The 20,842-nt window shown below is 37.2% G+C and overlaps 1 long non-coding RNA gene across 1 annotated transcript in view; it reads right to left on the reverse strand.

Annotated features, from left to right (window-relative positions):
* The window catches only part of LOC118897724, a 66,875-nt gene that overhangs the window by 24,532 nt on the left and 21,501 nt on the right, over positions 1–20,842 (reverse strand). The gene's annotated exons all lie outside the window — the stretch shown is intronic.

Below are 20,842 nucleotides of genomic sequence, written 5' to 3' on the forward strand. Positions count from 1 at the left end.
CTCTGTCTGGCTTACTTCACTTAGTATAATAATCTCTAGTTCCATCCATGTTGCAGCAAATGACATTATTTCATTCTTTTTGTTAGCTGAGTAATATTCGTGTGTGTGTGTGTGTGTGTGTGTGTGTGTGTGTGTGTATCCCACATCTTAAGAGATGGATCCTAAAGCATTACTGAGACCTGACTCCTTGAGACAGGGCTCAGAATTTTCATTTAATAAAAGACATCAATCTAGGACAAGAAAATAAAATGTGAGATTTCAAATCAGCACAAGGGAGATTTTTCTATGCCAGGGACTCGTTGAGTTTCTCACTGTGATAGAAAAGTACTTATTTTTTTAACTACTCTCACTTCCATGAGAAGAGATTTTTTTTTCCTAAATACTCTTGGCTTATGACTCCAACTCACTCCTACTGTAAAAGTGGAGTTACTTACCTGATCACTAGGTAACCAACTGACTCAAGGAAGCTCATCCACTTGCATTTGCATAGAGAGAAAACCGTCTTTGAAGTAAAGGTCCTGGCTTCTCTCAACCCTCATTCTTCCCCAGTGGGAGGAGAAACTCATCAGTAGGTAAGTTTGGTAAAAGGAACTAATCCCCTCTCCTCAGTTGATTTGGAATCCACCTGCCTAACAAAAGCATATTGTCTTCTCTGTTTCTACAAGCTATAGAGGATGAGGTATGTAGTCACTCAGTACCCCCAGAGAGTAAGGGGGTATATTTGTCTACTTTAGGGGCAGAGTATTAGCAAGTCCACTTGGCAAACACACCTGTATTAGTTACCTATTGCTTAGGAAAAAATTACCCAAAATTTAGCAGCTTAAAACAATTTACTATCTCACAGTTTCTTTTATTTTAATATATTTTTTTAAATTGGGGTATAGTTGCTTTACAATGTTGTGCTAGCTCCTGCTGCACAGCGAAGTGAACCAGCCATGTGTATACACATATCCACTCCTTTTTGGGTTTTCCTCCCGTTCAGGTCACCCCAGAGCACTGAGTAGAGTTTCCCACACTACACAGCAGATTCTCACTAGACAACTATTTCATACCCAGTGGTGTATATATGTCACTCCCAATCTCCCAATTCATCTCATCCCTCCTTCCCCACCTGGTGTCCACATGTTTGTCCTCTACATCTATGTCTCTATTTCTGCTTTGCAAATATGTTCATCGGTACCAACTTTCTAGATTCCACATACAGGTGTTAATATACGATATTTGTTCTTCTCTATCTGGCTCACAGTTTCTGTGGGTTAGGAATCTTGACATGGGTTACTTGGACCCTCTGCTGCAGAGTCTCTCCTAGGGCTGCAGTCAAGGTGTCAGCCAGAGCTGAGGCTTCATTTGAAATCTCAATTGGAGAAATATTGCTTCCAAGCTCACATGGTTGTTGACAGAATCAGTTTCTTGCAGGATATTGGACTGCGGGCTTCCATCCTTCATTGACTGTTGTCCAGAGCCTGCCGTCAATTTCTTGTCAGTTGAATGTCTCCTTCATCAATGCCAGTAAGGGAAAGAGTCAATAGACAGAGCCCGCTGGCCAGATGGAAGCTACAATCTTATGTCTCTAATCATCACCATTGCCATATTCTATTGGTTACAGCAAGTTACTAGGTCTTGCCCACACTCAAGGGGAGTGGATTACACATGAACTTGAATGCCAGGAGGTGGGTATCTTTGGCGGTCATATCAGAAGCTGTCTTCTACAACCCTTAAGGCCCACTCTCCAGCAGCCTTATCAAAAATCATAAAAGTGATATTTTTATTTTATGGATCTGGCTCCAGTGCCCATTGGTTCCAATCTCAGGAGGGAAGAAAGATGATATTTATTGCCCCCCACCTCAAGTCACCGACATGCATCCCTGAGATTATTCAGCTCATGGCTGGACAACCTTTCAGTGGAGGAAGCACTGGTTGATCTCTAACTCCTTTCTCAATTGTGCATTTATCCCATTGTGAGGCAGAATCTCACTGAGGCTCTTAACCTTAACCTGTAGCCAAAAGGCACTGCACTTATCCTTACAGGAACTTGAGAGAATTCACCCCATGTTCTCACGTGGGCCAGTGATCTGACGTAAGCACACTCGAAGGCCAAATGTATACTTGTCATGCCAGCTCTCAGGAGACAGAAATACTAAAGACTCATGTGACTCTGGAGGAACAGCACTGGAGATGGTGTGACGCAAAATTCCAAACTGCGTCTCCGTAACAGAGAAATGTTGAGCAGTGTGCCCCATACTCATCACCACAAAGGTCCTGTCCATGTTGAAGCGAATCCAAAGCACAGGGTTGACTGAATGACGCAAGTCCTCCTGTGCTCAGGAGGCGTTCTCAAGTGCCATGCATAAGATACTGACATTTACACACTGGAAAAGAGCTTCAGAGCTAAATTGGAAGCAGCTAAGCGTCGCTTGGGACATTTGCATACCCTGTTCCTCTAAGACATTGAAATTAATAAGCTCTAATAACACAAGAGCTGACTGTGTGTAAAGTCAAAGCCTCATAAGCCCACCCTGAGGACAGAGACTGGGTTCTTCCCTTACCACCGAGACCTACTCATTGCCATATGCATAGGGTGTTTTATAGGTACATGTTTACTTGTTTCATTGCTAAGTCTTTGTCTGTGGTTGTGGTTTGATAACTAAGAGCCTTTTTCAATTCTTAGTTTTTACCTGTGTTACAATATGTGTGGTTGCCACATAAGAATTCTCGATAGATAAGGAGCTACTCTACAGTTTTTAAATTATTTAATCAAAATATATATCAAGAGTACCAAGATGAGAATCATGGCCAATAACTGAAACCAAGCACTAAATTGGATGCACTTGTCTTGCTGGGGTGTGGTGATGGGTGCTGGGAATCTTGTGTATGAGCAGGAAAAGAAGATCTCAGGAGAAATCTCCTGTAGCTTAGATTACACCAGGGCTTAGTACGTGCTAGACCTTTGGTTCTGGACCTTCTGAAAACATAGACGACTTCTCTGGGAAAAAGAGCTACCTTGAAATTTCAAGAAGCCATGTCCTGTTTACAGCCTTGCACTCAATCTAGAGTTGGACTGTCCATCTTCCAGAGCAAAGTTGTCCAATAGATGTTTCTGAGATTATGGAAATGTTCTATTCTGTGCAGCCCAATACTGCAACACAAGTCATGAATGGTTATTCAGTGCTTAAAATGTGGCTAGTGAGACAAAGAATGAAATTATTTAATTTTATTTAATTTAAATTTAAATAGCCACATGTGGTTGGTGGCTACTCTCTCAGACAGCACAGTTACTAGAGATTTGCTATTCAAAGTGTGGTCTGGGACCCAGCAGCTTTGGCATCACCCACTGCATTTCTATTAGAAATGCAGAATCACAGATCTACAAACAGAATCTGCATTTTAACAAGATTCTCAGGTGATTTGCATACACATCGAAATCTGTGAAATGCTGCTTTAAAATATTTCTTTACAAGGCTGATTAGTTCTTGACTCTCTAAGGGAATAAAACCTCAAAGCTTACTTTTTTGAATCAAAAACCTAGAGAATACAGTATTATGTCAGTACCCTTCCTAGAGAGATATCAAGGTAGAGGGATGACTCCAAAATTAAATCTTCTGGAGTCCTCTAAAATATGATCTGTATTCAACCGCATTCAACCAAGACCCTCTTTCTTTCTCATTAAGACTGGCTTTACACGTGAGCTTCATATGTGTATTCGGTCAAAGATTTCCACTGACCCTAGAAAGAGACCTCTGCATTCACTACACTTCTTGCCATTGAAATCAGTTTGCCAATTCTTTCCCTAATAAAGATCAGGCTTCAAAAGTTTATAACCTGAAAAGCTTATATGAAATTTGCACTAGGCTAGTAGAAAGCACAATATGAGTTATCTGAGTACTAAATGTGATAAGGAAGGGGTGAGAAAGGGCACATCTTAAAGAGGAACGGAAGGGAAATAGCAGAGGTGAAGGGAAAGAGAAGAAAGGGAAGCTGACATTCCATGTAGCATGTTATTCAGGCTATGATTCCAGATTGAGAAAACCGCTGTGGTCCAAAATCCTATTCCTCAGAGAGTGACCACAGTCACTCTGGTAAACTGAATTCTCTGGTAAACTGAATTCTAGGAATATTAGGTGCACACATTGGAAAGTTTTGAGTATCTCCAAGGGCACCTACACTTAATCATTCTTCAGGCCAGTCATTCATACCACAGCCTAAACTGTCACTGGCTGGAACGCCCAACAGCCTGCAATGGACTTTTTGTGTTTGTTTGTTTGTTTTCAGGCTCTGCATACACTTCCCTTTTTTCCAATATTAGCTCCAGAATATTATTTGGGCATTTACCTTCTGGTCACCCTTAGCCAAGTGTATTATTACTTCCACTCAAAAGTGGAAATATGACAAATGTAAACCACTAGCCTGGTGATGGTGATTGGTTCAGAGACGTGCACATCAGTCAATCAAAACGAAACAGAAGCATGGACTTGGGCTGGATCTTCTAGGAGAAAGATTCTTCCTCTATTTAGTTGGACTTGAAACTATAACGCATCATTAGACAACCATTTTGATACTACAAGGAGAGAACCTGTATGAGAACAGACCCAAGTGGAACCTGAATCTTGAAACTGAAAAAGAAGATGCCATCATTTGAACATCTGACTCAAACCTCACCAGAAGGCAGCCCTACACACTGTACATTTCATGAGTCAATAAGTTGCCCCTTTTGCCTAAGAAAGCTTAGGTTCAACTATGTATCTCTTGGAACCAAAAGAAACCTAACAGATAAATCTACTCTCAAAAGAGTATCCTGAAAACAAAACAAAACAAAACAAAACAAAAAAAAAACTATCCTAAGAAGAAAAGGAAAAAGTTAGCTAAAAGTGCAAAAAAGTACAGGAACAAATAATGAATACAGTGCTCTGAGTGTAATGTGGCATAAAAATCCTCTTGAAACACTAAGATTTTCTACTTTCTTCTTTCTTTACTACATACATATTTCTGTAAATAAATATATAGCTCAGAAATAAACTTCAGTAACAAACTCTGTAGTAAACAACATTAAAAAATTAACTTGTGATCATAAAATTCTCAGTTGTTCCCATTCATTTATGACCGGAATAACATTATCCACCACTTGGGTAAAAATTCACAAGATTTTCAAATGTACAGTTTAACTACATATTAACACTATTTTACAGATTCAGCCAAATTTAATTTTACTATACAGAGAACAATAGAAGTCAGGATGCACACTCCCAGCTATCTTGCCCTATTATTAAAGTCTGACTTCTAAGGAAAAGCTATGAGAACAGAATAAGGGAAAAATTTAAGGGGGGTTCCCTAAAACGTTGGAAACAAAATTTAATTATGCTGAATACAATTACTTTTTGTTAATATGTCTGGGTTGTTTCTTATTAGTGAAACAATGTTTGGAACTGAGTTAGAGTCTATTTCATGTAAGATATTAGATGGTGTAATACACATCAGTAACAATAATAAATCAGTGTCAGGGTTTCTGACGGTGCATAATGTAATACCAGGCATAGAGTGGCATTCTATCTTGAGCCACTTGAGCCGCTTACACCCCTAAAAGAAATGCCAGTCACGTGTCCTAAATCACAAGTTTCCACAACACCAGAGACTTCCAGCATGCCATTGCTTTTTGGAGACTACATGCAAAAATGCATCTGTATATGGATTCATTTTAACAGGGATCTTTGTTAAAGGAAGCTAAGTGTTCTGTATCAAATTAGGAATGAGAATTGCGGCCAATGAAGATGGAAAAAAAAAAAAAGCTTATCCCTTACTGCTGGCAAAGCCAATTAGGCATATCTTTGTTTCATGACAGCTATATAAAGAATTGGGGAGTGGAGAGTGTGGGCATTTGATATGGATGTACAAACTAATTCTTTCTGTTGGCTCACATAAACAACAGTTAGTAGAATATCCGGTAGATGTTTTTTGGCCTCACTTCCCTAAACCATGTAAGGCAATGCAGTATAATACATGCAGTGGTTTTCTGTCTTCTACCCAAAATATACGAGTTTCTTCAAATAGAGCATTTAAGATGTGTCGAGATTGATCCTGATTCATTAGATTATTCAATTCAAAACTAAAATAAAACTCACATTTGCATTATGTTCTTGATGACTTTGACTTTCTGTATTTGTCCAGGAGGCAAATTCAGCACCAATAGGAATTTTGTCATTGTAATTTATTTCATTGTTTAAACCTTTGTAATTTATTTATTAGTCCATCACTTCTACTAGATTGTGAGCTCCTGAAAAGCAAAAGGGTTGCATTTGTGTCTACTTTGCTAGCACTACACATAGATGCTGGGAACTCAACTGTTTGTGAAATAAATTTAGTATTGGCTTCTACAGAGAAGTATAGTAAGCATTTTTATTAATAGTTTATTAATAGTCCCACAAGTAAGGTATAGTGGGATTCTCCTGGCCAGCACTCATTCTTATTTCACAAACACATATTTAAAAAATAAAAAGTTCTTTTAAGCACAGGGCTATGGCAATAAGTGCCAGCACTTCTGACTGCTTACTATGAGTCAGGTAAAATGCCATGCACCCTCAATCCATTATTTCTTCTCTTTTTACAAATGTTCTATGCGGTAAAAAATCACTATCCAGATATCACAAATAAGGAAACGAATGCTTCCTTAATAAAGGACTTAATTATATATCCAAGGTCGTACAATCTGACACTTGAGTCCTCGTTCTTAGCTACGCTATGCTGCAACCCAATAGGTTCTGTATTTTGATGACCCTGAGAAGTCGGAGGGGAAGGCCAAGTCTGTGGGAACAGGTAGGTGGGTAATTAACTTTACCATAAACTCTAATCTTTCTTCCTTTTTGTTTCCTATTTTCAGAAATGAGATCAACCACATAAATTCCTTCAATCCAAAGGGTAAATACGGAAAGCGATCATATGAGATTTTAAGTCAGGAAATTGTTGGGTTCAGGGAGGTTGGCACAAACCAACAAACACTGAAAAGCACAGTTGACTGCATGCTCAAAGAAAACAGGTATGCAGAGAAGGCAATGAATCATGTACCTCCCTGGGATCGCTGGTCCTGAAAATTTAGTTTGCTTGGGACATCAGCATCCCCTGTTGTGTCAGCAACTCCTCCAACAAGAGATGTAAAAGCGACAAAGGGAAAAAAAATATGAACGTTTTCTATGATAATTGGAGATGCTTGGCTGGACAGCTGTTACCCTAAACCGACGAGTAATTAATAGTGACTAATATGCATTTGGGCACAAAATGTTATTTGCTTGATATTTTCATATGACTGTTACAGTAGTTTTACTCACATTACAGGATCTTTTTGTAATACAAAATAAGGAAAATGATTCCTCTAAACTAACACTAGGAAAAAAAACACAACTTTTACATAATGTTAAATTCATTTTATTTCTTTTGCAAAGAATCTATATTGAATTCAAGAGTTAGTAAATAACATCTGAGACCAATTAAGGGACTATCAGGAGGGCTGCATTATTAAAATATCCTAGAATTCTCAATCTATTTTTCTGAATCCTCTTCAACAGATTCAGGAAGGAAATGAATGGATATGTGAAACTAACTACTTGTCAGAGCAGGGAGAAAAATAAGGTCAGCAATCAAAAAAACAAAAGTATGAGGCACCTCATCAAAAATTATTCATTACCTAGTTCATCCTTGTAGGGTTCAAGCCTTATCCTCATGTTACAGATGAAGAAGCTGAGACCCATAAAAGTTCAATGAGTGCCATTGTCACACAGATAATATGTAAAAGAGCCACAGTTCCAACTTTTTCATAAGTTTTCACTAAACTAGGCAATTTCTCATAAATATTCACATGAAAATGCTCACCTATTTCTAAACTCTTTGGAAATTTATGTTATGTTATATATCTCTCATATTATTTTCCACGTGTAAGCAATCCATATAGATAATTTCCCTTTCAAGCTATCAAAATATTCTGCAGTCATCGTATATAACCAAGCAATCTTAAATCAGAACGTGGTATAAATTTTCAAACTGGCTAAAATACTTGAATTAGTAAATGTGTTTAAATGTAAGTATATTACAGAATATGTAGCAAACACTGGAAGTGACAGACTTGGAATCAAAAAATTGTAGGTTTTAAACAGGCTGTATTTCAAATTAGGTGACCATAGGTAAATCCTTTTGCTCTTTGGGACTGTCCTTCAACTGTAAAAAGGGAAGTTGATTGATCTACTCTATACCAGCTGGAAGGTCTTGCTTATTTCTTCTTGTTGCTCTGGTTGTTGTTGTTTTGTCATGGCTTTTCAAAGCAATGTAGACATCTACAAATCATTAAAAATCAAAGAGCAAAGAAGGATTCATAATGAAAGGTGTGTCAGTCTCCCATAACAAAATGCCACCAACTGTGTGTGACTTCAACAAAGAAATTTATTTTCTCACTGTTCTGGAAGCTAGAAGTCCGATATCAGGATGCCAGCATGGTTGGGTTCTGGTGAGAGCTCTCTTCCTGGGTTGCAGATGGCTATCTTCTTGCTGGGTCCTCACATGACTGAGAGCTCTTCCTCTTCTTATAGGGCCACAGTACTATCAAATTAGGGCCCCACTCTTATGGCCTCATTTAACCTTAATTACCTCCTAAAGACGGTATCTCCAGATATAATCACATTGAGGGTTGAACTTCAGCATATGAATTTGAGGGTGGTGGGGACACAATTCAGTCCATTGAAAAAGGTAACAGCTCCTTTTCTATCTTTTATCCATTCCTAAGAGCCACTTTAAAAGAAAGAGAAAGACAAATACCAAATGATATCACTTATATGTGGAATCTAAAATATGGCACAAATGAACCTCTCTACAAAACAGAAAGAGAATCATAGACATAGAGAACAGACTTGTGGTTGCCAAGGTTGGGGGAGGGGGTGGAGGGAGAGGGATGGACTGGGAGTTTGGGGGTGGTAGATGCAAACTGTTATATTTAGAATGGATAAACAACAAGGTCCTACTCTATAGCACAGGGAACTATATCCAATCTCCTGGGTTAAACCATAATGGAAAATAATATTTTAAAGAATGTCTATATATGTATAACTGAGTCACTTTGCTGTACAGCAGAGATTAGCACAACATTGTAAATCAACTACACTTCAATAAAAAATAAAGTGGCTTTATTCTTGTGGCGGTTATCTTCATGTCTTTCTCATGTGTGCTGTGAGGCTCTTGGATTCACAAGCTCTTTGCCAATTTGATGCTAGTGGCTCTGTTCTGAGAGCCCAGACCACAGGGTGTGGAAGCTTTGCACTGGAACATCAATCTCACTCCACACCACCGGCCCTAAGGGTGCTGTTGATTCAATTTCTTTAACAAACACTTCAGTTTGGGGGAGTGGCTTGTATAGTTGGAAAAAAAAAAAAAACACGACTGATTTATTTTTCTCTTAGGAGGTAAGGGAAGAAAGGGATTTGGGTAGAGCTGATTGGTCGATATACAGACTTTATATGAGCCCCTCCATTTTCAACCCCTTCTCATTCCCATGCTTCATCCCTGCAGCCTCTGAGACCTGAAAGTCTTATTGGCTGCATCCTTCGCTGAGAGTGTTCAAGTCTATGGCTGTTCTATATTTCATCATTCAAGAAAAGGTTTGAAATATCTTATTCGCTTAAGATTGCCCAAGCTATATTTTTTTCTAAGATCATACTTGATTTTTATTCTTTTACTGTCATTTTTATTCAATCTTTGGAGGCAGAAGAAATAAATCCACATGCTCAGTTCACCATTTTCAATGGGAAGCCTATTTACGCTTAACAATTGAGAATTTACCTAATCACCCACTCATTCCATATTAAACAAACATTATTGAATATTTTCTAACAAGCACTCTCCTAAAATCCAAATAAATATATTGTGCATTCATTGAATATTGTTTTGAATCAGGCATCTTCTATGTGCCAAGCATTGTAAAGAACTTCATGATTTAGTGTCTCAGGATAACAAAGTAGACAACTAAGAAGAGCTTTAAATTTTCTGTTCTCAAAAAGCTAAAGATTAAGATAGATATTTATCTCTCACAGGAGGCTGAGTGTGATAGCTTCTAGAGTCTCTTTCAACTCAAAAATTCTGAAAAATGCAATGTGTAGGGAGCCCTAATGATCTGGATTCCCATCTTATAGTGAGGTGAGGATTGCTGTCCACATTTATCAACTCTCTTCTTCCTCATGGTAATAGAGTTTCTGCTTTTAGTTTTGGCTGGAATCATGGGAAACTTGCTAGAGACTACATTTTTACCTTCTTTTGCAGTGGAATATGAGTGAAAATCATCTGTGCACACTTCTAAATTGTTTATTTAAGAGAGAATGTCATGTCCCAGAACTCTTCTCATTCCCCTTATTGTGAACTGTAAATATAGATAAATCAGTGCCCAAATTCCATCATCCAGAAAAGATCTGTGACCCATTTGGTGAAAGAATAAGATGGATGAAAACCAAGTCCCTTAATGAATTCAGGGAGCATAGCTTCCCCACCAGGCTAGATTGGACTGATAGTTACATGAGAAATGGAAAAACTTCTCTCTTTTCAAGCCATTATATCATGGGGGTCTTTTTATTAGAACATCTTAAACTTTGCCCTGATACGATAGCCTTATTTCTCCAAATAATTGTCAACTCATTATCAGTTTCCACACATATGTTAAAATTATAAAAGAATGGTGCCAACCACAGCTTCCAAATATTTAAATTATACTCAAATAAAATTTCAGGTGCTATGTTTCTAAATAACAATTCAGTGAGCAGATGCACACAGTTGCCATTACTCTAATTTTGGGCAAAGAGAAAGAAAGAGCAGTGAAAGAATCATACAATGGCTCCTGAAGTTTCAACTCACATACAGTCACCTCTACTGCTACTCACATTTCATTAGCTTAAGTAGATCAGCGACAAAACCTGACTCAGTGGGATGGGGATGCATACAAAAAGGCACTGTGGCTCTTATACCAATAGGTAGGGATACACAAATAACACACAAAGAGGGCAACAAATAACTAGGAGCAATAGCACAATCTCTACCACAACCAACTAAAACATACTTTAAATAATTTTCAGCTAAAAGCCAAATAATTTAAATGGGCTTCAATTGTATTCATATATTTTCATATTCTTTGTAGTGATAGGTCTCATAACTGGAAGACATCACTGTATTTATTTAAGACAGACTTTAAAGAACTTTTTGACAATAATGTTCTGGCCTTGTTGATTCCTATAAGTAAAACCTATGGATATTCAAGCATCCATTGCCTTATTTCCTGATATTTTTACTTTCTTACCTCTAAACACTATAGATGAAGTAATAACTTACTTGCTATGGAAAGGATTCCTGTCATTATATATAAATTTTACCTTTGACTATAGTAAACCCAAATTTAATCAATTCATAAGTTCTATTAGAATTTAAAATGGCAATTTCAATTCTATCATAAAATGAGTTTTAAATATAAGGATTCAGAAAATATTCACATGCCATCCACTTTGTTTTTTTCTCTTCTTCTATTTTTATGATGTGAAATTAATACAATTTTCACTCAGACTTTTCCTATTATAGAAAGGGAAAACAACTAAACTTCTATACCCAGTAAAAATATTCTTTTAAAATAAAGTTAGGTAACGATGTTTTAAAACAGGTAAAAACAGAGAATTCCTCTCCAGCAGACATATACTACAAGAAATGATAAAAGAATATTTTTAATCTGAAGGTACGTGATACCAGATTGAACTCAGACTCATAGAAGGAATAAAGAATACCCAAAGGAATAAATCTGGGTAGGTATATGTTAATAATTCATTCTATGATTTTACATATTAATATAATTTTGAATTTTAAAAGCTATTGACCATTTAAACAACAAGGCCTTACTGTGTGGCACAAAGAACTATATTCAGTATCCTATGATAAACCAAAATGGAAAAGAATATTTGAAAAAAGAATGTATATGCATGTATAACTGAATCACTCTGCTGTACACAACATTGTAAATCAACTACACTTCAATAAAAAATATATTAAAAAACTATTGACCATTTAAAATAAAAATAACATCTATGTACTGGAAGGAAGAGAGTCTATGCAGTGAAATAAAATGTAAAACAATAATAGCACAAATAATGGAAGAGGGTAATTGAAATTACTACACTGTTAATTTTATTTGGAAGTAAACTGTGATAACATAAAAATGCATATTGCAACGTCTAGAAAAATTAATAAGAAGATGACCCCCAAAAGGGATACCTAAAATATGTGATTCATTCAAAATAATAAACGAAAGGAGAAAAGATGGAACAAAAATAAATGAGATAAATAAAATCAAATAAAATTTAAAGATGGGAGATTAAGCACAATCATGTTACAAGACCTATTAAACAGAATAGATAAATAAACATTCCAGTTAAAAAGTAAATATTATCAGACTGAGGGGGGAAGCAAGACCCATTGTATGTTCTTTATAAAAAGGGTCTTTAAATATAAAGACAGACAAGATGAAGGTAAAAAGGTGGGAAAAGTTATACAAAACAAACACTAAGTGTAAGAAATCTGGTTTGACTATACCAGTATAAGACAAAGTGGAACTTAGAACAAGCAGTATTGTCAGTGGCAAAGAAAAACACTTCATAATGATAAAAAGATCAATTCCTCAAGTAGACAGAGCAATCCTAAATGTGTAAGCACCAAACACAGAGCTTCAAAATACATGAAGCAAAAACTGACAAGAGTAAAAGATGACTTCTGCTTTAGGTCAAGATGGAATAACAGAAACTGTTTTTACCCTCCTTCCTAAGACACTATTTTTAACAAAATATATGGAAAAATGGCTTACAAACTAGAGATGGGAAACAAATGAGGTGGACTCTACAGTTACCCCAAGCTTACTGCCTCCAGTTTGTAGCACAGGGAAGGAAAACTCAGACACCTTGTAGAGTCCAGTGAACATCCTAAGTTAAGAAAGAGCTGAGAATTCAGGGAGAAGAGCATAATTAAAGTTCTCTGGACAGAATACTAGAAAAGGAGGGAGCTGCACAGAGGAATAGCCCTGGGGTTCCTCAGAGGTTCTCCGTCAAATATTCAGCTGAATATTCATAAGCACATGCATGCAAGGAAACTACCCAAGCTAGAGAAAGAATTACCCAAAACGATTAGAGGGTACAGTTCTTCACTCTCACAGAGAGCTGAGAATAGTACATTTTCCCACCAGCTACACTGGAAACTTCATGATTTATGGGGAATTGCAGAGAATGCATTAAGGGTCTTGTCTCAGTAGTGGACAATAATTACTCCTTGACCAACCATTGCTCCAGTTTCTCCTAACAAATTCTTTTTTTTTTTTTTAATAAATTTTATTTATTTATTTATTTATTTTTGGCTGCTTTGGGTCTTCGTCGTTGCACGCGGGCTTTCTCTAGTTGTGGTGAGCGGGGGCTACTCTTCTTTGCAGTGCACAGGCTTCTCATTGCAGTGGCTTCTCTTGTTGCAGAGCACAGGCTCTAGGCACGCGGGCTTTAGTAGTTGCAGCACATGGACTCTAGAGCACAGGCTCAGTAGCTGTGGTCCATGGGCTTAGTTGCTCCACAGCATGTGGGATCTTCCCAGACCAGGGCTCGAACCCGTGTCCCCTGCATTGGCAGGTGGATTCTTAACCACTGCTCCACCAGGGAAGCTCTCTCCTAACAAATCTTAAAAGCAAGACCCAAAAGTATCAAACTGTTTTCAAGTAACTTAACTACAACCCAGAACAAAGCTCTAGAATATTTACAGGAATGCAAAAATAACTAACACCCACAAGGCAAAAATCACAATGTCTGGTATCTAATCAGAAATTACCAGGCACGTAAAGAAGGAGAAAAATATGACCCTTATAAGGAGTTAAATAACCAATCAAAACCAACCCAGAACTTAAGCAGATGTTAAAATTATCAAAGACATTAAGGCAGTTATTATAAAAATATTTCCTATGTTCAAAAAGTTAAGTAAAGGCCTGGAAGATATTTTAAAAGACCCAAAATCAAATTTTTAAAAATGATACTATAAACTGGAAGATGAAAAAATATACAGGATGGAATTCACAGCAGATAAGAAATTGCAGAAGAATATATTAGTGAACTTGAAGACTTAGCATTAGAAAGTATTCAAAATAAAGCACATGGGAAAACAGATAAGCTTAAAAACTGAACAGAATATTGAAACTGTGGGACAACTTCAAGTGGTCTAATATATGTGACCTTGGATTGAGCAAAGATGTCTTAGATACAAAACCAAAAGCACAATCTATAAAAGTATAAATTAATAAATTGGACTTCAAAATTAAAATTTCTGTTCTTCATAAAACAATGTAAAGAGAATTAAAAGACAAGTCACAAACTAGGAATAAAAATATGGAAATTATATATCTGAAAAAGAACTTGTATTAAGAACACATAAAGAACTCTCAAAACTCAATAATAAGAAAACAAACAAACCAATTACAAAATGAGTTAAAGATTTGGACACAAACACTTCACAATAATCATGTGAAAAGATACTCAACATCATTATCCATTAAGGAATAAAAATTTAAAGCTGCAATGAGCTACACACCTATTGGAAGAGCTAAGATTTAAAAGATTAACCATACCAAGTGTTGGCAAGGATGTGGAGGAACTGAAACTCTCAAACACTGCTGGTGGGGATGTAAAATGGTTCAACCACTTTGAAAAACAGTCTGGCAGTTTCCTAAAAGATTAGATATACAACTAACATATCATCCAGGCATTCTTAAATTCTGAATCTAAGAAAAGTTAAGACATGTGTCTATGCAAAGATTTGTACATGAATATTAATAGCTGCTTTATTCATGATAGCCCAAATATGAAAACAACCAAACTGTGATCTGTAGAATAGATAATACTGTAGAATTATTTAGTAATAAAAAGAAATGCATTATTAATACAGGTCACAGTATGGATGGATCTCAAAATATTAATTATGTGGGGATAAATCCTAAATAGTATGTTGAGAGAAAAAAGCCACACACACACACACACTCACATGCACACACCAAAAATACATATCTATGGTACACTTTGACTTTCAAGAATAAGCAAAAGTACTATAAAATAGTAAGAATCAAGGTATTCATCACCATTTGGACAAGGAGGTTGGGTATTGACTAGAGAAGGGCATGATTGGCCTTTGTGTGGTGATGGAAATCTTGTTTTCAGTTATTCAGCTGTATACAATTGTCAAAATTCCTCAGCATGAACACTCAATAATATTTTAAAAGAAGAGCCATGAAAAGTAAATTACTCTTTATACCACCCCTCACATATAATTTCCTCAATTATTTATATATTGTTATTGCAGATTGAGTGTATTTTACTTATTCATAAAAACAAGCTCGAAACATAATTAAGATATATCACATACTCTACGGAAAATATTAAACATGTAACTTTTCTGTAAAGAACCTCAAATGCAATAGCAGGAAAAGCAAATGGCCAAACGACCAAGGAAACAGAGACAAACTTAAACACAAAGGGATACTCTAAACAAAAACCTTACCCAAACTTAGTTTAAACCCAATGTTTTCTTCATGTTCAGATAATTTTCTTAATTTCAGCTCATCTAAGGAAATTAAACATTAATATGAATTTTCATGGCTATTTGAAAATAAATATCCTGTACCAGTGTTCTGAGGGTGCTATGGTCCCATCCAGCCAATTTAAACTCATGTTGTAAAGCAGTTTCTTCGTTTTGTTGGCAGTAGTACTATAAAATAAGCCTGAAAGTAAAGGCAGAATTTTTTAAATATAAAAATTAAAATCCCACTTTACTTGCCAATTCTGGTCTGCCATCAAATACTTCTTACACACTTCTGAGAACTGTGCCCCCCAGCAGGTAATACCTCACCCACAGACAAGAGCCACCTCACTAGGGCCGCTGGATCTATACAGGATGCATTTAACCTGTCTAAAGGGAAGGACCAGGTGCCTTCCTATCTGATCCCTCAACTTCTCTTGTCCTCCCTCAGAGCTAGACTGAAAATGAGTGAAAGTTGGGCATTTATAAATCCATCTTAATGTATGGTGTTTGGCCAAAAGATATATACAATAAAAAAGGAGAGAAAGGGAAAAGTTGGAAGTAAAAAGAAAGAAGGCAGTGAAAAGGAAACAGATTTCATACTTGTGAGCTGCTGTTTCTTCAGACTCTAAATTGAGGTTACCCTCCTGCCTCACAGGATTATTAGGCAGACTTTTAAAATTAAATGGCAAATATCCAAAAGTGTACCCCTTGCTTTTGTCTCATCTTCACTGGGAGGGATTTGTGATATTCTTTGAACCTGAAGGACCCAACTTTCATGACTTTAGACTTCAGAAGAACTAATTCCAATTTGAGCACAGGGGTGTCTGTGTAGGAGTTCGGTTGTGTGATTATTTATGTGTTTTCTCCCTCATTGGTTACCTCAGTGCAGAGCTAAATGCCCCACAGTTTTAAGGACGCCAAAGCAGTTTCCTTTTAGGGCAGAGATAATTAGAGCATATGTACAGCTTACATAGTTGTGGGCTTGGAATTAATGAAGTAAGTGTATTCCTAGGTCTCAATGAAATTTACAGACCGTTCTCTTTCCCAGGAACCGTGATGTAGGCAGAGCTCCCTAGAGATGTGCAGGGTCCACAACCCCTGCAGTCCCCCTTCCTTCATTTAAACATCCAAATTTCAATCTCACATTGTCAAACTGTCCCACCCCGCCCCTCTTCCTATGACAGCCATACCCCTCATTTCTCAATGACATTAGCTCATGGACCTACTGTTCCTCTCTCCTTGACATTTCCTATCTCCAAATAGATGATTCTTCCAACATTCTGGTTTCTTAGATTTTTGAACCCAATTTATTCTGATGGTTCTGTTCTTCCACCCGTCTCAGCCATTTACTTACCATTCTCATACACCAGACCAGTGGTTCTCAAAGTTCATTCTAAATATCACCTGGGAACTTGCTAGAAATGAACATTCTCAGACCTCACTTCAGACCTATATTGAATCAGGAAATGTGGGGTAGGGCCCACCAATTTCTGTTTCACGAGCCCTCCGTGTGATTCTGGTACTTGCTCAAGTTTTCCTCACTGTTACCAATATCTACAACATGTCTATAATCCAGTTCCAAGAATCCCACACTCTGACCTCGATTTAACTATAGTGCCCTGGTTCTTACCAGAACCTCATCTCTCCCTGGAGTATACCTTGAACATGGTGTTTCATATCACTCATATTCATATTATTAACATTTTACTCACTTGGCAAAAAACTCAACCCTGATTAAGACCAAACTTCAACCCATTTCTGGCCTATCTCAGAAAAGCTAAATATGGCTAAAGAAAATCTAATATCAGCTTAAATTTGTGGTCTCTATCATTAGGGGGCCCTTCCTGATGCAAGGCAATCATTCTAAATAGATCATCTCTATCCCTCCTCCCACCCTGCTGGGTGACTGTTCGGAAATTCCACACTTCCGTTCCAGTCTTCACTCTTATCTGAAGACTTTGCTTCCTAATTTAACAAAAAGTAGCAACAATCAGAACAGAACTTCCCCCATCACTTCTACCCACCTACCAACATCTGACTCTTACACCCTGCCTGCAGTCCACTTTCTCCAACTTGCGTGCACTTCTAAGATCAACCTTTTCTACTTGTGCACCAGTTTCCATCCTCTCTTGCCTACTCAAGGATGTTGTTGTAGTACCTATCCACTCTTTTCTGCTTCATAAGCTTCTCTCACTCTACTGTATCATTCCATCTACATAAAGCATTTTTTTAAATAAATTTATTTATTTATTATTTATTTTTGGCTGTGTTGGGTCTTCATTGCTGTGTGCGGGCTTTCTCTAGTTGCAGCGACCGGGGGCTACTCTTCATTGCGGTGTGAGGCCTTCTCATTGCGGTGGCTTCTCTTGTTGTGGAGCATGGGCTCTAGGCACACGGGCTTCAGTAGTTGTGGCACTCAGGCTCAGTAGTTGTGGCTCGTGGGCTCTAGAGCGCAGGCTCAGTAGTTGTGGCACACAGGATTAGTTGCTCCACAGCATGTGAGATCTTCCCAGACCAGCGCTCGAACCCGTGTCCCCTGCACTGGTAGGCGGATTATTAACCACTGTGCCACCAGGGAAGTCCCCATAAAACATTTTTTTCATCTTAAAAAAAATAACAAAAACTTTCTTGATATTAATATGACTTTCCCCTACAATTACTGCCCCATCCTTCCTACGTCTAGCAAAATTCCTCTACGGAGTTATCTATACCTGTCTTTAACAATACCTCACGTCCCATTTTCTCCTAAACCCACTCATTAGTTTTCACTCCCACCACTCCACCAAAGTATTCCTGTTAAGGTCACCTCTGACATCTTTCACTGGCTTGACCTCTCAGCCATACTTGACATGTTCTTTCCTCCCTACAAGTCCTTCCTCCCCTTGGCTTTCACCATGCTTTTACCACCTAAATAATCCCTCCTTGTATGTCTCCATTCTCATTTCCCAGCCACTATACCCTGGAATTCCCCAGTTCTCAGTCCTTACTCTCATTTTCTTCTTATCCTTCACTCACTCCCTTGGTGATCTTATTAGTCTCAAGGTTTTAAGTACCTTCTATCCTGATAATCTCTAATTTATATCCTGGGCCCAGGCCACTTGGAAAACTTCACACTGGTATATTCAACTACATATTCAACATTTCCACTGGTCTAACAGACATTGAAAATTCAATATGACCAAAATTAAACTTCTCTTCTTCTGCAAACCAGTTCTAACTACAGTCTTCCCATCTCTGGTAAGGGTAACCACATACTTCTAGCTTCTAGGGGTCAAAACTTTCAAATCTCCCTTGCCTTCTTTTTTCTCTCTCACATCCAATTCATCAATAGTCTTGTTGACTCTATCCTCAAAATATACCTCAAATCTCACCACTTTTCACTGATACCACACAGCCCAAGCCACACCGTCTCTAACCTGGATTATTGAGACACTTCTCAACACCATCACCTCACTTTTAGTCAATCAGTCAGAGTAATCCTTTAAAAACATGTTTCAAAATATGGCACTCCTCGCCTCAGAACTGTGCAATGTCTTCTCACCTCATCTAGCTGAAAATCCAAAGTCCTTACTTTCTTGCATGATCTGACCTGCTCCTTATTACATCACAACTCAGTGACTACTGTTTTTCCCTTCAATAGTTCTACTTGTCAGCCCAATGCAATGGTTTTGAAAAATAACTTTCTTTGTTGATGGTGAGATAAGAATAAAAGAGAGGAAATATGTTTTATCCACTTGACTATCTTGCCTCTAAATAGTAGCAGATTATAAGGATTTTTTTTTTAATTTGGAAAGTATTAACCCACTAGTAAGCAAAATAGAAAAAGCTGGTAGAAATAGTTGAGAAGAGAGTAGATAAAGCAAACTCTCGAGGTGAGAAAGAAACTCAGGTGTAATTTTAATCTCGGAAGAGAAAAGACACTTTTTATTTTATTTATTTATTTTCTCCCAGTTTTATTGAGATAGTATTAATTGACATGCAGCACTGTGTAAGTTTAAGGCATACAGAATAATGATTTGACTTACATAAATCAGGAAATGATTACCACAATAAGTTTAGTGAACATCCATTATCTCATATAGCTATAAAAGTAAAGAAATAGAAAACATTTTTTCTTGTGGTGAGAACTCTTAGGATTTAATATCTTTCATATATAATGTACAGCAGTTATGCTGCACTGATATGCTATACAGTTATACTGTATACCAATCATAGGACCAGCTCAGGGCCCAGCTGGGCCAAGTGGCCCAGATTTATAATGGGCCCAAACAATGGTCATATTCTTACTCCTGTAAAACATGCTAATTATAAATCAATGATCTATTCATTAAGGCAATTAGTCTAGTGACCTTTTAATCTATTTCAGTTATTATAATTTGAAAGTTACAAACTATTAAAAGATTCTACAGGTATGAGTTATCATGAATTCAGAATGACTCTCTTTCCAGTAGGTCCAAATCTTTAATATTGTCTGTACTTAATGTATTTCATCCATTCTAAGACACAGTCATTTCAGATTTTATCATCTCAGAAATCAAGTTATGTTTTATATTTGATTTTTGAAATTGGGAGCGGTTTCCCCTAGTGGTACATAAAATAATGATGTATTTTACAATCTATGGCATCTTAAATGAGATGAACCACATTATTTACTTTGCCTTCAGTTAACATGAATATTCCCAAGACAGGGAAAAGCTAGAAATTAATCTCTATACTCAAGATCTCTATAGTTTCTTATCCTACAACACTTATCCACATGTGTTATTTTATACTCATGTCAAACCTATAAGGTAAGTGTCTGTTATCACTTCCTTTCACAGCTGAGGAATTAGGGGTTTGGAGAAGGTAATCCCCCTGCACGAGGTCTCTAAGCCAGGAGCTGAATGCATGTCCTCAGGCACAAGCTCTGGTCCTTCGACTACCCCACCATGATTACTCCTAGACTTTTGCTCTATATAAAAGTCCTTGAAATTTCAGGGTCTTCATACTAGTAGACAGAAGCCTTCTTGGATGAAAGAAAAAGAAATGTTAAAAAGAAAAGCATGCAAAAACTGCTCTGCAGAATTGGGACAATACTTTGAGCTGATGAAGGGAATAAAGATAGCCAATGTCATTAAACAGTCAGTGGAAAAATAACCCTCAACTCCAAATTTACTTGAATACTACCAGAAAGACAGTGAAACCACATGAAATTGACATAAAAATCTGTTACTTACAGAGAACTCAACTGAGTATATCAATTGGCCAATGC

The sequence above is a fragment of the Balaenoptera musculus genome, chromosome 7 (assembly GCF_009873245.2).
Source record: "Balaenoptera musculus isolate JJ_BM4_2016_0621 chromosome 7, mBalMus1.pri.v3, whole genome shotgun sequence".
In the NCBI taxonomy this organism is placed as follows: Eukaryota; Metazoa; Chordata; class Mammalia; order Artiodactyla; family Balaenopteridae; genus Balaenoptera; species Balaenoptera musculus.